The sequence below is a fragment of the Hylobates moloch genome, unplaced genomic scaffold, assembly GCF_009828535.3.
Source record: "Hylobates moloch isolate HMO894 unplaced genomic scaffold, HMol_V3 SCAFFOLD_15, whole genome shotgun sequence".
NCBI lineage: Eukaryota > Metazoa > Chordata > Mammalia > Primates > Hylobatidae > Hylobates > Hylobates moloch.
The window spans coordinates 51,819,047-51,835,057 of record NW_026652290.1 but is presented as its reverse complement, the minus strand read 5'-3'; the positions used below and the strand labels follow the sequence as shown (position 1 = coordinate 51,835,057).

The following is a 16,011-nucleotide window of genomic DNA, read 5'->3' as shown; positions in this document are numbered from 1 at the left end:
AGATAAAATAGAAAAATACTTCCTCATAAAGGGAGACTGTAAGTAAACTTGCCTATCTGGTGTTGGCTCTGGGTGAGGGAAGGAGAAAACTCCCATGATAATTTGAAAGTACATGCCAGCCTTCTCACAGAAGGGAGGTCTACACTCATACTATCAATCCTCTGTGGTCTGAGAAATCTCAACTGACAATTTATTTTTAAAGTAGTCACAGCATGGTTGTTAATACCCTCGAATAACTGACTGAAGCAAAGGCAAATCTTCTCCGGAGAAATGTACCTTAACCTATACTTCTAGGAATTCTCACAAATAATACTCCCTTGAACTGGAACTTAAGTATCAAAAGTCATAAGACATACATGGAAACAAAGTGTAAAAACAAGAATCAGAAGAAACACAAATAGCAAAATCATGCTTGCAATGGCTTAAAATTAATATGCATACATTAAAAATAAATGTGTAAGATGTTTAAAGAAATATAAAAAGGAATTACCAAGAAAAGAAAAAAGCTATCAAAAATGAATATATGAACCCAAAATATCTGAGACAGGTCTCAGTCAACTTACAAAGTTTATTTTGCCAAGGTTAAGAACACGCCTGTGACATAGCCTCAGGAGGTCCTGATGACATGTGCCCAAGGTGGTACATGTGCCCAAGGTGATTGAGGTAGAGCTTGCTATTATACATTTTAGAAAGACATAATACATCAATCAATACATGTAAGATTTAGATTGGTATGATCTGGAAGGGCAGGAAAATTTGAAGTGGGGAAGGGCTTCCAGGTCATACGTAGATTTAAAATTTTTCTGATTGGCAACTGGCTGAAAGATTTACTATCAGTAGAAAGGAATGTCTGGGTTACAATAAGGGGTTGTAGAGACCAAGGTTTTATCATGCAGATGAAGCCTCCAAGTAGCAGGCTGCAGAGAGAATAGACTGTAAATGTTTCTCATCAGACTTAGATTTTCAGGTTAACTCTGGAATGCCCTTGACCGAGAGGAAGGGTCCATTGAGATGGTGGGGGCACCTTAAAATTTTATTTTTGGTTTACAAATAGATAAACTGGAAATGAAATATAGAACTTTCAGAATAAAAACTATAACAACTGTTATTTGAAACAAGAAATGGAAAGGAAAATACTTAACTAGGAGATGTATATATAAAAAGTACCAAATGCAGAAAGACGAAAGAAAACACTAAAGAAGAGAATGGAGAATACGATGGGTTTAATGGGAGCTCCAGTAAGAAATAAGAGACAGGTAAAATTTTTTTTAAATAGTTGAGAAGTTCCTAGAATTGATGAAAGATGTAATGAAGTTGTGACCCTCAAAATAAGCCTTACCAAAAGCAGTCCCATCTCTGCTCAGTTACATCTATCAAACATTTAGAACTGGCTGCCTATTTATCCCTTCTCTTCATAGCTAAACTTTGGTAGCATGCAGAACCTTGCTATGATGGAGCTAATTATATAAATATATGGACCCCTAGACCCATGCAAACTTTTGGTATGTCTTTTATCAGCTCATTCTTCCATTACTTACAGCATCATTTCCAAACTGTCACCATTCTCTTTAAGATGCCAATCTCAATCCTACAACTGCCTTTCACAATAAATGGTGTTGTCATGTATTATATTTTAAAAATTCAGGCTTATTAGACACAAAATATTCTTAACTTCTTGCATTCCAATACACAAATCTGTCTATATCTCTGTCTACCCTGATATTTGTTCCTTCTTATCTCTATGAAATAGATAGGTCATCTCAATGCAAGACTAATCCTATGTTCTAAAAATCTCATATCTCTTCCACTCCAGGAAGGTTATTCCATCAATACTTTCTTTGGTGGGGGGAAGCTGATTTCTTTCAAAACATGCCCCCATCTTAACAAAACAACACAGCCCATTATTTTAAAGAAAAAAAAGGCACTAAATGAAAATCTCTCTTCTGATAAATTTCCTTCTGGCATCCTTTCCCTTCCCTTTCTCTCTCTCACTCTCTCTCTCTGTGTCTCTCTCTCTCTCTCTCCCTCCCTCTTCCCTCTCTCCCTCACCCCTGCCTTTTCTCAGTTAAGATCTTAAAAGAGCACACTACACTTACTGCCTCCATTTCCTCAAATTAGACTCGCTCTTCAAACCAGTGTAATCTGTTTCTCACCTATAACCACTTACAATGAACCTATTCTTGCTAAAGTCAATAAAAGACTACTAATTGTCAAATCAAATATTCACTTTTAAGTTTATCATTTACTTGACTCCACTTTTGTATATGCCACCACGAACTATCCCCTCTTTTTAAAATCTCTACTCCCGGGGCTTCTATTACACTTCTTGGTTCTCCCCATTCTCAGTCTCCTTCAATAATTCTTCTTCTTCCCTCTACCCCTGAATACCTCCTTGACCACTTCTTCTCACTTTTCATATATATATATATACCCTCAGAGATCTCATCAATACCTCAGTTGTTAGTATTAAACAAGTCTGGTTACCAAACCAATAATACCAGGATATATCTCTGTCAAGTCCTATAAACCTGACTCAAAGACATCGCAAACCGTGCATGTCAAAAACTACTCGGCTGGGCATGGTGGCATGTACCTATAGTCCAAGCCACTCAGGAGGCTGAAATGGGAGGCTCTCTTGAACCCAGGAGCTCAAACCCAGCCCAGATAATACGGCAAGGGGCATGTCTCTTGAATTAAAAAAAAAAAAAAAAAATTCTTTAACTTTCTACCCAAACCCACATTTCGCTCCTAGTATTCACCATCTCAATTGAAGATAACGCCAGCCACTGAGTTACCTAAACTAGAAATATGTACGTTAACCTTGACACCTCACTTCACCTCACACCTCCTCATAACTAGTCACCAAGACCTACCGCTTCTAATTCCATAATGGCTCTTCTATGCTCTTTCCCCTCCCTATTCTCCCCAGCTACTGCCTTGACTCATGTCCTTATCGTCTCTCTTCTGAACACTGTTTTTATCATTTTTCCCCTTACATTCATAACAATCCATCTTCAATGCTTCTTTGACAGTAATTTTTTAAATGAGACCTTGTACTTGGAAATTGAAAGACAGAAATACACACACATACACACGACTTTAGGATCTTGTTTCAGGATCAAGTCCAAAGTCCCTAGCATAGTATGTAAGACACCCTCCATGTCCAGCATTATCTCTGAATACTCCCCACATTCACTCTACAACTCTACTTGAAGTACCTTGAGTGTAGCATGTATTCCCTCTGCCTGCAATCTCCTTACCATCACATCTCTGGAAAATTCCTACTCATCTTTCAAGGTTCAGCTCAAAACTCAATTCTTTCCTAAAACGTCTCTCCTTAATACAACTACTATAACCTGATACAGAAGCTCCTCACCTTTTTAGTTTTTAGGATTTGTTTTTGTTTTTGTTTTGAGACAGGGTCTCATTCTGTGTCCCAGGCCCAATCAATCCTCCTTGCCTCAGCCTCCTAAGTAGCGGGGACTATAGACAGGCACCACCATGCCTAGCTCATTTTTTTGTAGAGACAAAGTCTCACTGTGTTGCCTGGGATGGTCTCAAACTCCTGGGCTCAAGCAATCCTCCCACCTTGGCCTCCCAAAATACTGGGATCACAGGTGTGAGCCACCATGCCCAGCTCAGAAGCTGCTCTTCTCACCAACAAGGTAGAACATAAGAAACTGTTCATAAAACCAAAGCAACCATGAAGAGCTTAAGCTTGCATACTCTGGAGGAATTTACACCAAACAAGACCGTGAGTCCATTCTTTATAGATTCAAATTCAATACCATTTTTCTCCTACTTGCTGATATTAGGCATCTTTTCCCAAATGACACCAATTTCTTTTTTTTTTCTTTTTGGTAGAGATGAGGTCTTGCTACATTGCCCAGGGTGCTGTCAAACTCCTAGCCTCGAGCAATCCTACCACCTCAGCCTCCCAAAGTGCTGGCATTACAGGGTGTGAGCCACCACACCCAGCCAAATTTAATCTACAATAACAGTCTCTTGCAGCATGTATTAGTCTAGTTCTATTTATTTCATTTAATAGCTTTTTTTTTTTTTAGAGAGACAGTATCTCACTCTGTTGCCCAGGCTGGAGCACAGTGGCACAGGCACAATCATGGCTCACTTACAGCCTCAAACTTATGGGCTTAAGGGACCCTCTAGCCTCTGCCTCCTAAGTAGCTGAGACTACAGGCATGCACCACCACATGCAGCTAATTTTTTTGTAATTTTTTTTTGCAGAGATAGGGTCTCACTATGTTGCCCGGGCTGGTCTCAAACTTCTGGGCTCAAGCGATCCTCCCACCCCAGCCCCCCAAACTGCTGAGATTACAAGTGTGAGCCACAGTGCCTGCTTGTAGTCTAGTTCGATAAGGAATATATTTAAAAATCTATTTTTTTTTAATGAAACAAAATCTACTGAAGCACCTAGCCCTATCCTTGATAAGGAGTGTATGATAAGGATATAGGATAAGAGTTACTCCTTAACAGTCATGGTATAATCATTCACCAACTGGCTCTCACTTTGACACTGTATAAATTTGAACTGGCCTTGAACCTACGAAGCCATATGTGGTTTGAGGTGAATTTCACCAGGAGTACTGTCATCTTGTTTTGCCTCAAAGTTCTTGAACAAATGCCTAGTATTATCCAGAAGTTACATTAGGATAATGGGCCTAGAAATGAATGGGCACCACTACTAATGATATTCACTAGTGGAAAGCACAGTTAATGTCCTTTTGCTTTGAAATGTTTATTTGTTCATATTTTTGAAAGGGTACTACGGTGAACACTCTATACAGTAATGATTTATTTACATGTCTATCTCCCCTATAAGACCATGAATTGCTTGAGAGTTTACACCTGGAACAATGGCTGTATCCCACAGAGAAAGCATTATAAAGTGACAAAGAGCCAAAGCAGTGCCCAAAAATGTTTCAACATTTCAACTTACCCCAAAGAGAAGCACTAGAGTTCAACAATAAATATTTTTACCAAAAAGTTAATTCAAGTTCTAGCAGTGCAAATAATTTGCACTTCAGCTAAAATGTTAAATAGAAAAAGAAAGAAACAGAGGAAGAAAAGGAGAAATTTAGATGGCTAAAGGAAATCTATTGTAAGAGGAGAGTAGTGTCTGGCAATAATTTGTTATTTCCCTAGCTCTCCTCTAACCTTCTCTGGAAGCTAGGAGAAGGAAGATGATTAAACTGCAGCAAGACCTGGCTCTGAAGAGAACTGATGTTTCTGGCCCTTGTTGCCAACAGAAGGGGGAGGGTGACAGCAGTCCCTATGGGCTTTTAGAAAAAATTGCTTCCAGGTGGAAATTTTTTATGGTACTGAGCAGCCTGGAGCCATTTTTTGCTTTACTTCTTAACTACTGATGATTAAACCATGGACAATCAGGCTGCAACAATGGAAACAGTTAGACAGCTCTCAAACATCATGGTTATATGCTCCAAATTACAAAGTTAACTCTCAAAGGAGAGAAACATTTTGTTGGCAAATCTTTTTTTAAGGGGGACGTTTTTAACTGGGTTTGGGGGGTTGTCAGGTGGAGCCTGTTAAAGATTTATATTTGGTAGAACATAAAAGTAGCCAAGAACTCTGTATCATAATGATAAACATCAGTCCCATGCCAAACCTAGACGCTGTAATGTAGAGTCATAGGGAGCTGAACAAAGGACAATGCTAAATGTCCTGGTATTTCACAATTTTTCATTACTTTATTTTGGCCTGGATTAAGCATTCTATTAAATGATTATCATAGATGTCTGTAGGGAAATCCAGCCACACAACATGTGGGACAGCTAAGTCGATTTATAACCTAATCATGATTCTGAAAAAAGTTGTGATATATATTTCTGAGTTTGGAGTGATGGCTCAAGAACATTAGCAGAAAAAAGTTACTTACAGTACCAACTCATATGAAAAGCACACAAAAACAGAGACCAATTATTTGACCACCCAGTAATTTAATCTATGCTATTTTATTACTGCACTATCATCCATACCATTAAAGGTTAAATTCAACCCAAAATTATAAAATAGTAGTAAAAGTAAGCATTTTTAAAATATGTGCCAAATCCTGTTAAACATTTTATATTCACTAACTCACTTATTCCCCAAATACAATGCTAGCAGAATAGTTATTATCATCATTTTGCACATGAAGCAACCTTTCTCACATTGCCAGTACATAGAAGGATTTACCCTTCCCAGGTTGCCACAGTTACATAAAGGATAATGAAATGAAGGAAAAAGGATGAGGGAGAGGAAAAGGAAGATGAGTAAAAGGAATAGGAAGAGGAGAGTAAGAAGGAAGGTGAGGTAAAAAAACAGATGTAAAACTATATACACATTCAATATAAAGATAAATATGTTCAAATATTTTAATTCAATTCTATAGAAAACAATCAAGGACAGAAAGAAAACCAGCAAACTAATACAATGTTTAGATGATGCAATTCTGAATTTTTTCTATTTCTGTATTACTTTATCTATTACTTAAATAAACATGTATTGCTTTTCCAACTGAAAAAGTAAAATGCATTTAAGAATCTAGAATAGTACCTGGTTCATAGTAGATGCTCAATAAAATATTACTTAAAATGAAAACCAAACAACAACAAAAATTCAGTGTAACTAGAAGTCTAATTTTCAATAATTATCTAAAATAAAATAAATGCTTAAAACAATAATGTGGTGGTTAACAATAACAAAATGGAGTCACTTATGTCAAAACTTTAACCAAAATGAAGTCAGGGAAGGCCATAAAGAAACTCTCTCCCTTACATTCCTGAAATACCTGGACATCTTGTTAGTACTTGTAAACAGAGCAAACAGAGATTATCACAGGAATTTCCTCTGGCCTACACTATTTCAGATAAGACATTCAGACCTGGACAGTTGCCTAGCAACAGCTATCTCCCCAAATGAATTAGTGCCAACTCCTACAATGTGTCCCTGAGAACAATGAGCTTTGTTTCAAAGCAGTTTGTGTAAATTTCTCTTTGTCTTCAAAAATTTCCAGTTTGTCCCAGTTTTCCTCATGTGGGCCTATGATTTTCACAGCAGGTACACCCTAGGATGCAAGCCTTTGCTATTACCAAATAAAATCTTTTGTTCTAGACAGCCTATCTCTCTGAGTTTCTTTTTTAGGTTGACAAATGAAATGAAAACTCCTTCTAAGGATCGATCCCTCACAAACCCAAGAAGCAATCACCACTGGTCAGAATTTTTAAAATTCAGTATCTTTTCCATATTCTAACTTCCTCTTGTAATTAATCATGGTATCAACATGGTTTTAAAACATACATATGGGCCAGGCACAGTGGCTCATGCTTGTAATCCCAGCACTTTGGGAGGCCAAGGCAGGAAGACTGCTTGAGCCAAGCAGTTCGTGACCAGCCCCGGGCAACATGGCAAGATCCCAATCTCTACAAAAAGTTTTAAGAATTAGCTGAGCATGGTGGTGTGTGCCTGTGGTCCCAGCTGTTCAGGAGGCTGAGGAGGGAGGATCACTTGAACCTTGCAGGTCGAGGCTGCAGTAGCCATGTTTGCACCACTGCACTCCAGCCTGGGTGACAGAATGAGTGAGACTCTGTCTCAGAAAAAAAAAAAGTACATACATTTGATACCCTGAAATTCTTAATTTGAGAATTAATATAGCAGATTCCTAGATCCCTTCCACTGCAACTACAGAACCCATAAGTTAATGTTATTTTATTATCCCTCAAATGGGAAGGGGAAAGAAGAGAGTAGCTTCAATGGTTATTATGATGGAACCTCTGTTCTATTACTAAATAACTTGATTTGCTTCCTAGTCCACTTACAAGATATGCAAAAAAAAAACTCCCTACAAACATCATAAAGCTATTTACAAAAAAACATTTTAGACAAAAATAAATCTGGTCCCCCTCCTCTCATATCATAGGTGCCATGTTTCCATTAGGAAACAATTTTGTGTGTTTTTTCTAGAAGCATTTGTTTGAGGAGAGTATAGACTAGCCCATTTTAATAAACTCTTTAACGTTGAAGTGTACAAGGAAAAAAGGAACCTCAGAGATGATCCAGCCCAATTTCACAGATATAACAAATTTTCCAGCTATGTCCATAAATACTAGTCCAGGTTCTGCTGGAACATCTCTAGTAAAAAGAAATTCACTGCAAGGCAACCAATCCCATTTCGACAGCTGTTGCAAAGTTCTTATAGAAAACTAAAACTTACCTTTCCATAATTTTTAACATTTATCTTATTTTTGCCCTCAAAGGACCAGTGAGAACAAGTCCTTGATCCCTTTTTTTCCTTCTCCAGACTAAACAATCTCAAATTATTCAACTATTCTACATATAAACAGCCTTTCAATTCTAGTTTTACCCTCTGGACATGTTCCAGCAGTCACTTTTCTTTAAGTGTAACAACAAAGGCAGTATAGCACAGTGGGCAAGAACACAGGCTTCATAGCCAGACTTTCAGGATTTGAGCCTTAGTTCTACTACTTAATAGTTGTGTGATCTTGGGCAAGTTTATTAAACCTCTGTATACTTCAGTTTCCACATCAGCAAAATGCAGATAATGGTAGGAACCAATTCATACAGTTGCTGTGTGAAGATTAAATGAGATAATGTAAGAATTCTGAACAGTACCTGGCATACAGAAAGCATTCTATAAATATTAACAATTTTTAAATCAAGCATGGTCAAACGAGAAAAATAAGGCCCATCTCCTTTAACTTTGTTACTTAGCTCCTATTAACAGCCTAATACTAATGCTTATGTAGTTTTGACAGTCATATCATGCTATATATTGAACTCAGAGTCATAAATTTTTCCATGTGTTTTTCTATATTGCTATAGGCATGTAGTTGATACTCTGAATCTACAATTTACTGCTATTAACTATGGTTCATTTTTCCAGTCTTGTGAGACCTTTTGGGACAATGACTTTGCCATTTCAACTTTTCATTTCAGTGTTTCCCTTTGTTAAGTAGGTACAGAAAGATTTTCACAAAAGAAAAAATCCACTGTGGGAAAGGGCAGAAACCCAAAAAACTCTAGGATCTAAGACAGAAGAACTGAAGAACCCTGGCATGCACCAACATTTAAACAGAGATTTGCTGGTTTCCAGTTTTAACGGGGAAGACTGTTAATCACATAACATCAAGTAGAGACTTGAAAAAGTTAATATTGATTCTTTAGAAAAAGTCCAGGAAATAGAAAAAGCCCAGGAAATAGAAAAAGCCACCAACCTCACTTCCTTAAGCCAATATTCAGCCCCCCAACTGTGTCCAACTTGGAGAGAATTTGCCACAAGCCAAAGCTTTTCATGTCCCTACCTTTTGAAGGCACAGTGGAAACAATTCCCAGAACAAGAGAGTTGCGTCAGTGAACTCTCTGCTCTTTCAAGTTGGAAGGACAGTTGATTCACACCATGTGTCAGAGAGAAACACCAGTGAAAACCAAGTGAGATAAATTTTAGGTCTCCAGAGCTGTTTAATATTAAACTGTATTAAATCATTGTTATAGCAAATTATAAACAAAATATTTTGTTTACCCTTCCTCTCATATGCTCCTTCTCTTGAAAAGAGATTTTAAGATAATTCATAGTTCCAAGGTCACGGATGCTCCACCAAAAAAAATCATTTCCAAATGTTAGCATCCAGAACCAATGATCTGGATCATACTCCCAGCAAACTGCCCTGGCATATCACAGAGTAAGCTTTGCTACATAACCTTTTAGGTTTCAAGACAGTGTTAGTTTACTGATGGTCATAGACTTAGAGTAAGACCTCACTTTTGTCAACTGTCTCTACATGAAGTCATCTTAGTGTCCACTCTATTCAATAATTTTACTTTCTACTTAGATCAAGAAATCAACTATATGTTAAACTACATAAATAATACTAAGTTGATTTTATTTTTAATACTATGAATGGTAAGACTAAAACTTGAAACATGTAATAATGTTCATCAAATGTCTGACCTGAAATGAGCATGTAAACAAAGTTAACATTGAAGAAGAAAAAAAAGACCTGAAACAACCTTGATCTACATGAATTTATTTGAAACAATGGTCCTAGAGCAATGAAAATAATATTTAACACAAGTGATAACAAAACTCAAATCATAAAAGTCGAGGAAAAACTAAACCAACAATATAAATATTTTAAGATAAAGCTTAACATGTTAAGAGACATCTTTCTGAAAAGAGAGACCACTAAAACTGCATGATTAGTTCAATATAAGGAATTAGGAAATTACAATGGGTAACTGTGGAAGGCAAATTTCACTTCTCTCAAAAATGACATATGATGCCAGTCAGGGGGGCTCACGCCTGTAATCCCAACACTTTCTGAGGCTGAGACGGGTGAATCACCTGAGGTCAGGAGTTCAAGACCAGCCTGGCCAACACAGCGAAACCCCATCTCTACTAAAAATACAAAAATTAGCTGGGTGTGGTGGTGTGCACCTATTATCCCAGGTACTCAGGAGGCTGAGGCAGGAGAATCACTTGAACCCAGGAGGAGGAGGTTGCAGTAAGCCGAGATTATGCCACTGCACTGCAACCTGGGTGAAGAGCAAGACTCTGTCTCAAAAAAAAAAAAAAAAAAGACGTATGATTAAAATTTGTTAGATATCTACCTGAGGCCTACTGTACATTTTCATTACTCTTCCATTATCAATAGATCAATCTGGTTTGGGCTGTATAACTTCTTTAGAGAATCTGATATTCTACACAGGTGAACTCTAAACTCAACAAAGTGATGATCTACTGTGACCCCAATCATCACTGAAGAAACAAAGTTGCTTGCCAATAAATTACTTCTCCAACGCGTTATATTTAGGGCACTCTCCAAAAGCTATGAAATATCACCACCACATTCTAGCTCTCCAATCTATAGCATAACTTGATTATTTATTTAAAGAGGGAAAGTAGCAGCATCTTTTTTTTTTTAATGTTCAAAATGGACCAAACTAAAATAGACTTTTAAAGTGCAAGAGAAATTTGACTATTAAATAATAAAATAAGTGGCCTCAGCAAATTAAATAGACACTGTCTTCTCAGAAATTTAACAAGATTGGCTATGTTAGGTGGTTTGGGCATTTTCCTGCCATAGGCTCATTTAGTATCTATTGACTGAGAATTTACTAAAAACAAAAAGAAAAGAATATCTTTCTTTGAGGGTGCCCATACTATAATTAGTAAGGAAATATATAAGAAACCACAATGAAAAGTAATTATAAAACTGTTCAGGAGCTAAGGATGGTAGCATATGCCTGTAATCCCAGCTACTCAGGAGGCTGAGGTCAAAGGTTCTCTTGAGCCCAGGAGTTCAAGATCACCCTGAGCAACATACTGCTCATCTCAAATTTAAAAAAAAAAAAAAAGCCAGGTATGGTGGCTCATGCCTGTAATCCCAGCACTTTGGGAGGCTGAGGCGGGCAGACCACGAGGTCAAGAGATCAAGACCATCCTAGCGAACATGGTAAAACCCCATCTCTACAAAAAATACAAAAATTAGCTGAGCATGGTGGCATGTACCTGTAGTCCCAGCCACTTGGGAAGCTGAGGCAGCAGAATCACTTGAACTGGGGAAGCAGAGGTTGCAGTGAGCCGAGATGGTGCCACTGCACTCCAGCCTGGCAAAAGAGTGAGACTCCATCTCAAAAAAAAAAAAAAAAAAGAAAAGAAAAGAAAAGAAGAAAAAACCTGTGTATAAAGTAATACAACATTTAAATCTGTTACACTTAGGTGATATAGCAATGAAAAATAAAGGAATGTTCAGCACAGAAATGGATTAGTCAGAAAAGGCTTCTTGGAGTTGCTAACAAACACTAATAAAGAAAAATAAACCTTAAAAGCAAAAGCAGAGGGAAGAAAATAACACATAAAACACAAAGAAAGAATGACTGCAGACTTCTCATCCAAATTATATAAAGAAGACGACAATGGAAAGATATCTGTAAAGTGCTAAAGGAAAAAAAAAATTGTAAATCAAGAATTTTATACCTAGCAAACATATCAATCAACAAAGCAAAATCTTAGAAAATTTGTTGTCAGTAGACCTGCACTATAAAAACTCTTAAAGTAAGTTCCTCAGGCAAAAATAATATAAAATCTGTCCAAAATCTGGATCTTCACAAAAGCATAAGGAGCAAATAAACTGGTAAATATATAGGAACATATGTAATATTTTTATTATTTTAAAATTTCTTTTAAAAGATAACATTTAAAAAAAGATTGCTGATTGTTCAAAGCAAAAATAATGATAACGAACTATGGAATTCAAAACACATGTAGAAGTGAAATATAATTAACAATAACTCAAAGATCAATGGGTGAAATGAAAATATACTGTTTTAAGGATTGTACATTATATACAAACATGTATAATAGCATTTGAAAATACATTGCAATAAGTTAAAGATGCATACGGTAAACCCTAAAGCAACCACTAAAAACAAACAAAACAAAACAAAAAACACTAAGAAGGTATACCTAACAATGGAATCTTTAAAAATATTTGGTTGTTCTAATTCAGTTAAGGAGAATATGAAACGAGAAATAAAGAGAAAAAAAAGATGAGACAAACAAAAAACAAACAGCGAGATAACAGAGTTAAACCTAGTCATATAGGTAATTGTGTTAACATAAATTATCTCCTCTTTTCCTGTTTTCTTTATAATTAATTGAGTATACTTCCATTCCCCCCTTCCTGTATTTAGAGCCATTGTTGTCATTCCTTTGTATAGTACCTTGGTGTTGTTTGGTTGTTTATGTTTATCCTGCTCAAGGAGTTGTTTGAGCTTCTTGAATTTCCATTCCTGTTTTCCAGAGAAAGTCAATTTGAACGTGTTTTTTCTTTTTTTTTTTTTTTTTGACAGGGTCTTACTCTGGCACCCAGGCTGGAGTGCAGTGGTATGATCTTGGCTCACTGCACACCTCCCAGACTCAAGTGATCCTCCTATCTCAGCCTCCCAAGTAGCTGGGACTACAGGCATGTGCCACCACGCCCAAGTAATTTTTGTATTTGTTGGTAGAGATGGGTTTTCACCATGTTGGCCAGGCTGGTCTCGAACTCCTACCTCAAACAATCCACCCTGCCTCAGCCTCCCAAAGCACTGGGATTGCAGGCATGAGCCACCACACCCGGCCCAATTTGAACTTTCATAAATGTTTCTATTTTTAGAAGTAAGCCTATATCTTCAAATAATATAATATTGGATGGGTGTGGTGGCTCACACCGGTAAACTCAGCAGCTTGAGAGGCCAAGACAGGCAGATTGCTTGAGCCCAGGGCTTTGAGACCAACCTGGGCAACATGGTGAAACCTTGTCTCTACAAAAAATACAAAAATTAGCCGGGTGTGGTGGCGTGCCTATAGTACCAGGTACTCGGGAGGCTGTGGTGGGAGGATCGCTTGAGCCCAGGAGGTCAAGGCTCCAGTGAGCTGTGATCGTACCACTGCACTCCAGCATGGGCGATAGAGCAAGCCCTTGTCTTAAAAAATTAAAATAATATAAAATAAAAAGATAATATTGCCATTTTCCCTTTATCCATTTTAGATATTGTCTATTTCCCGCTATAATTGATCAAAAATTACCTCATCATACCGTATCATTCCTTTTCCTCTCCTCTCAATACTTATATACCCCTTTTAGTTTTTCCAAAGATGGCTTTTGTAATATAAATAATATAGTTATGCTTTTGTTTCTTGTATTATTAAAAACAGATTATCTTGATTCCCAACTATGCAAAATGAAGCATTACCTCCCCCTTATTTTCTCTCTTTTTGTTTTTTTTTTTTTTTTTGAGACAGAGTCTCACTCTGTTGCCCAGGCTGGAGTGCAGTGGTGTGATCACAGCTCACTGTAGCCCTGACCTCCCAGGCTCAAGCAATCCTCCCACCTCAGCCTCCAGAGTAGCTGAGACTACAGGCATGTGCCACACCCAGCTAATTTTTTATTTTTTGTAGAGATGGGGTCTCACTATGTTACGCACGTTGGTCTCAAACTCCTGGGCTCAACAAATCCTGCCTCAGCCTCCCAAAGTACTGGGATGACAGGCATGAGCCACCGTGCCTGACCCCCTTACTTTCTCTTTATATCTTTTCCTTACTTTCTCCAACTGTGGAAATGAATTTTACACTGATAGAGCTGATAAACACATATATTTTGTTCTATAATCATAATTGTTTTTCATAGATGGCCCATACTTTGTCTTTGCAAACAAACAAATAACATTTGCATTATTTTAACTATACAAATATTCTTCACTTTTAAGCCAGATTGTATACTAATATTGCCATTCCTTCCTGGCTGGAATCCCTTTGCCTGTAAATCTCTTTCTTGAAATTCTCCTTTCTCCTGCTCCAGTCTAAACTGATACTCCCAGCCAGGTGTGGCTGCTCACACCTATAATCCAAGCACTTTGGGAAGCCAAGGTGGGAGGATTACTTGAGCCCAAGAGTTTAATACCAGCCTGAGCAACATGGTGAGACCCCATCACTACAAAAAAAAAGGGGGGACTTGATAAGGTCCCTTCCATTTAGGAAGAAAATTTTTTTAAAAATTAGCTGGTCGGCCGGGCGCGGTGGCTCACGCCTGTAATCCCAGCACTTTGGGAGGCCGAGGCGGGCGGATCACGAGGTCAGGAGATCGAAACCATCCTGGTTAACACGGTGAAACCCCGTCTCTACTAAAAATACAAAAAATTAGCCAGGCGCAGTGGCGGGCGCCTCTAGTCCCAGCTACTGGGGGGCTGAGACGGGAGAATGGCGTGAACCCGGGAGGCGGAGCTTGCAGTGAGTCGAGATTGCGCCACTGCACTCCGGGCTGGGCGAAAGAGCGAGACCCTGTCTCAAAAAAAAAAAAAAAAAATTAGCTGTGCATGGTGGCACATGCCTGTAGTCCCAGCTACTTGGAAGGCTGAGGCAGGAGGACAGCTTTAGGCCAAGAGTTAAAGGCTGTAGTGAGCTCCAGTACACTCCAGCCAGGGCAATGGAGCAACACCCTCTCTCTCAAAAAAAATTAAAATAAAAATAAATAAACGAATACTTCTCCAGGTCTTCTGCATACCTGTTTATGATATTCTTTCCTGACGGACTAACAGAACCGCTCAGTCAGCCAGGTGTGGTGGCTCACGCCTATAATCCCAGCACTTTGGGAGGCTGAGGTGGGTGGATCAGCTGAAGTCAGGAGTTCAAGACCAGCCTGGCTAACATGGTGAAATCCCCCTCTCTACTAAATTACAAAACTTAGCCAGCCATGATGACTGGTGCCTATAATCCCAGCTACTGGGGAGGCTGAGGCGGGAGAATCACTTGAACCCGGGAGGTGGAGGTTGCAGTGAGCCGAGATTGCGCCATTGCACTCCAGCCTGGGTGACAGAGCAAGACTCCATCTCAAAAAAATGAAAACAAAAACAAAAAACAGAACTGCTCTGGCAACCAGAATTTAAGGGAACAGAACACTGGAGAAGAGGGGAATAGTAAGAATGGGTCAGCCAATATTCTTCAGTCACTTTTCCCCCCTCAAGGTAAGTACCAAATCTGCATTCAAGAGGCTGAAGTCCCCAGTAAAGGGAACAAGCAGAAAGCCAAGACCAAAAGGCAGGAAAATCAGCTTTTGACAGTTTTAGAGAACCCTGGTACCTTAAATTAGAGGCATAAGAGGTAGAATCCTGAAGAGGAAAAATGGGAAGAATACATAGCATTCTTATTATTTTCTCAACACATTTGCTGAATTCTTAAACTATACAAAGAGAGAGGTTAAGATAAGCAAAAAGACTGAGAGAAGCCAACAGAATATTAGGTAGTATTGAGGTATAAAGGAAAGAAAAGAATTAAGGATCTACCAAGGGAAGAGCTCCTAGTCATCACTCCAGGCTCTTTGGAATGTCTGGAGGACAATAGCATAAGGCAGTAATGAGCCACACCCTAACTAAAGCTGAACCCTAGATTTAGCCAGCTCAGTCGTTGACTGGATTAAATATTGCCATACCATCTGC

At 38.3% G+C, this 16,011-nt stretch overlaps 1 protein-coding gene and 1 non-coding gene across 5 annotated transcripts in view; one reads left to right on the top strand and one right to left on the bottom strand.

Annotated features, from left to right (window-relative positions):
- Positions 1 to 16,011, bottom strand: part of EXOC6B (exocyst complex component 6B) — a 677,279-nt gene that overhangs the window by 600,040 nt on the left and 61,228 nt on the right. The gene's annotated exons all lie outside the window — the stretch shown is intronic.
- On the top strand, positions 9,958 to 10,022 carry LOC116484383 (small nucleolar RNA SNORD78). The gene has a single exon (XR_004252555.1). It is a non-coding gene; the product is annotated as a small nucleolar RNA SNORD78 (small nucleolar RNA).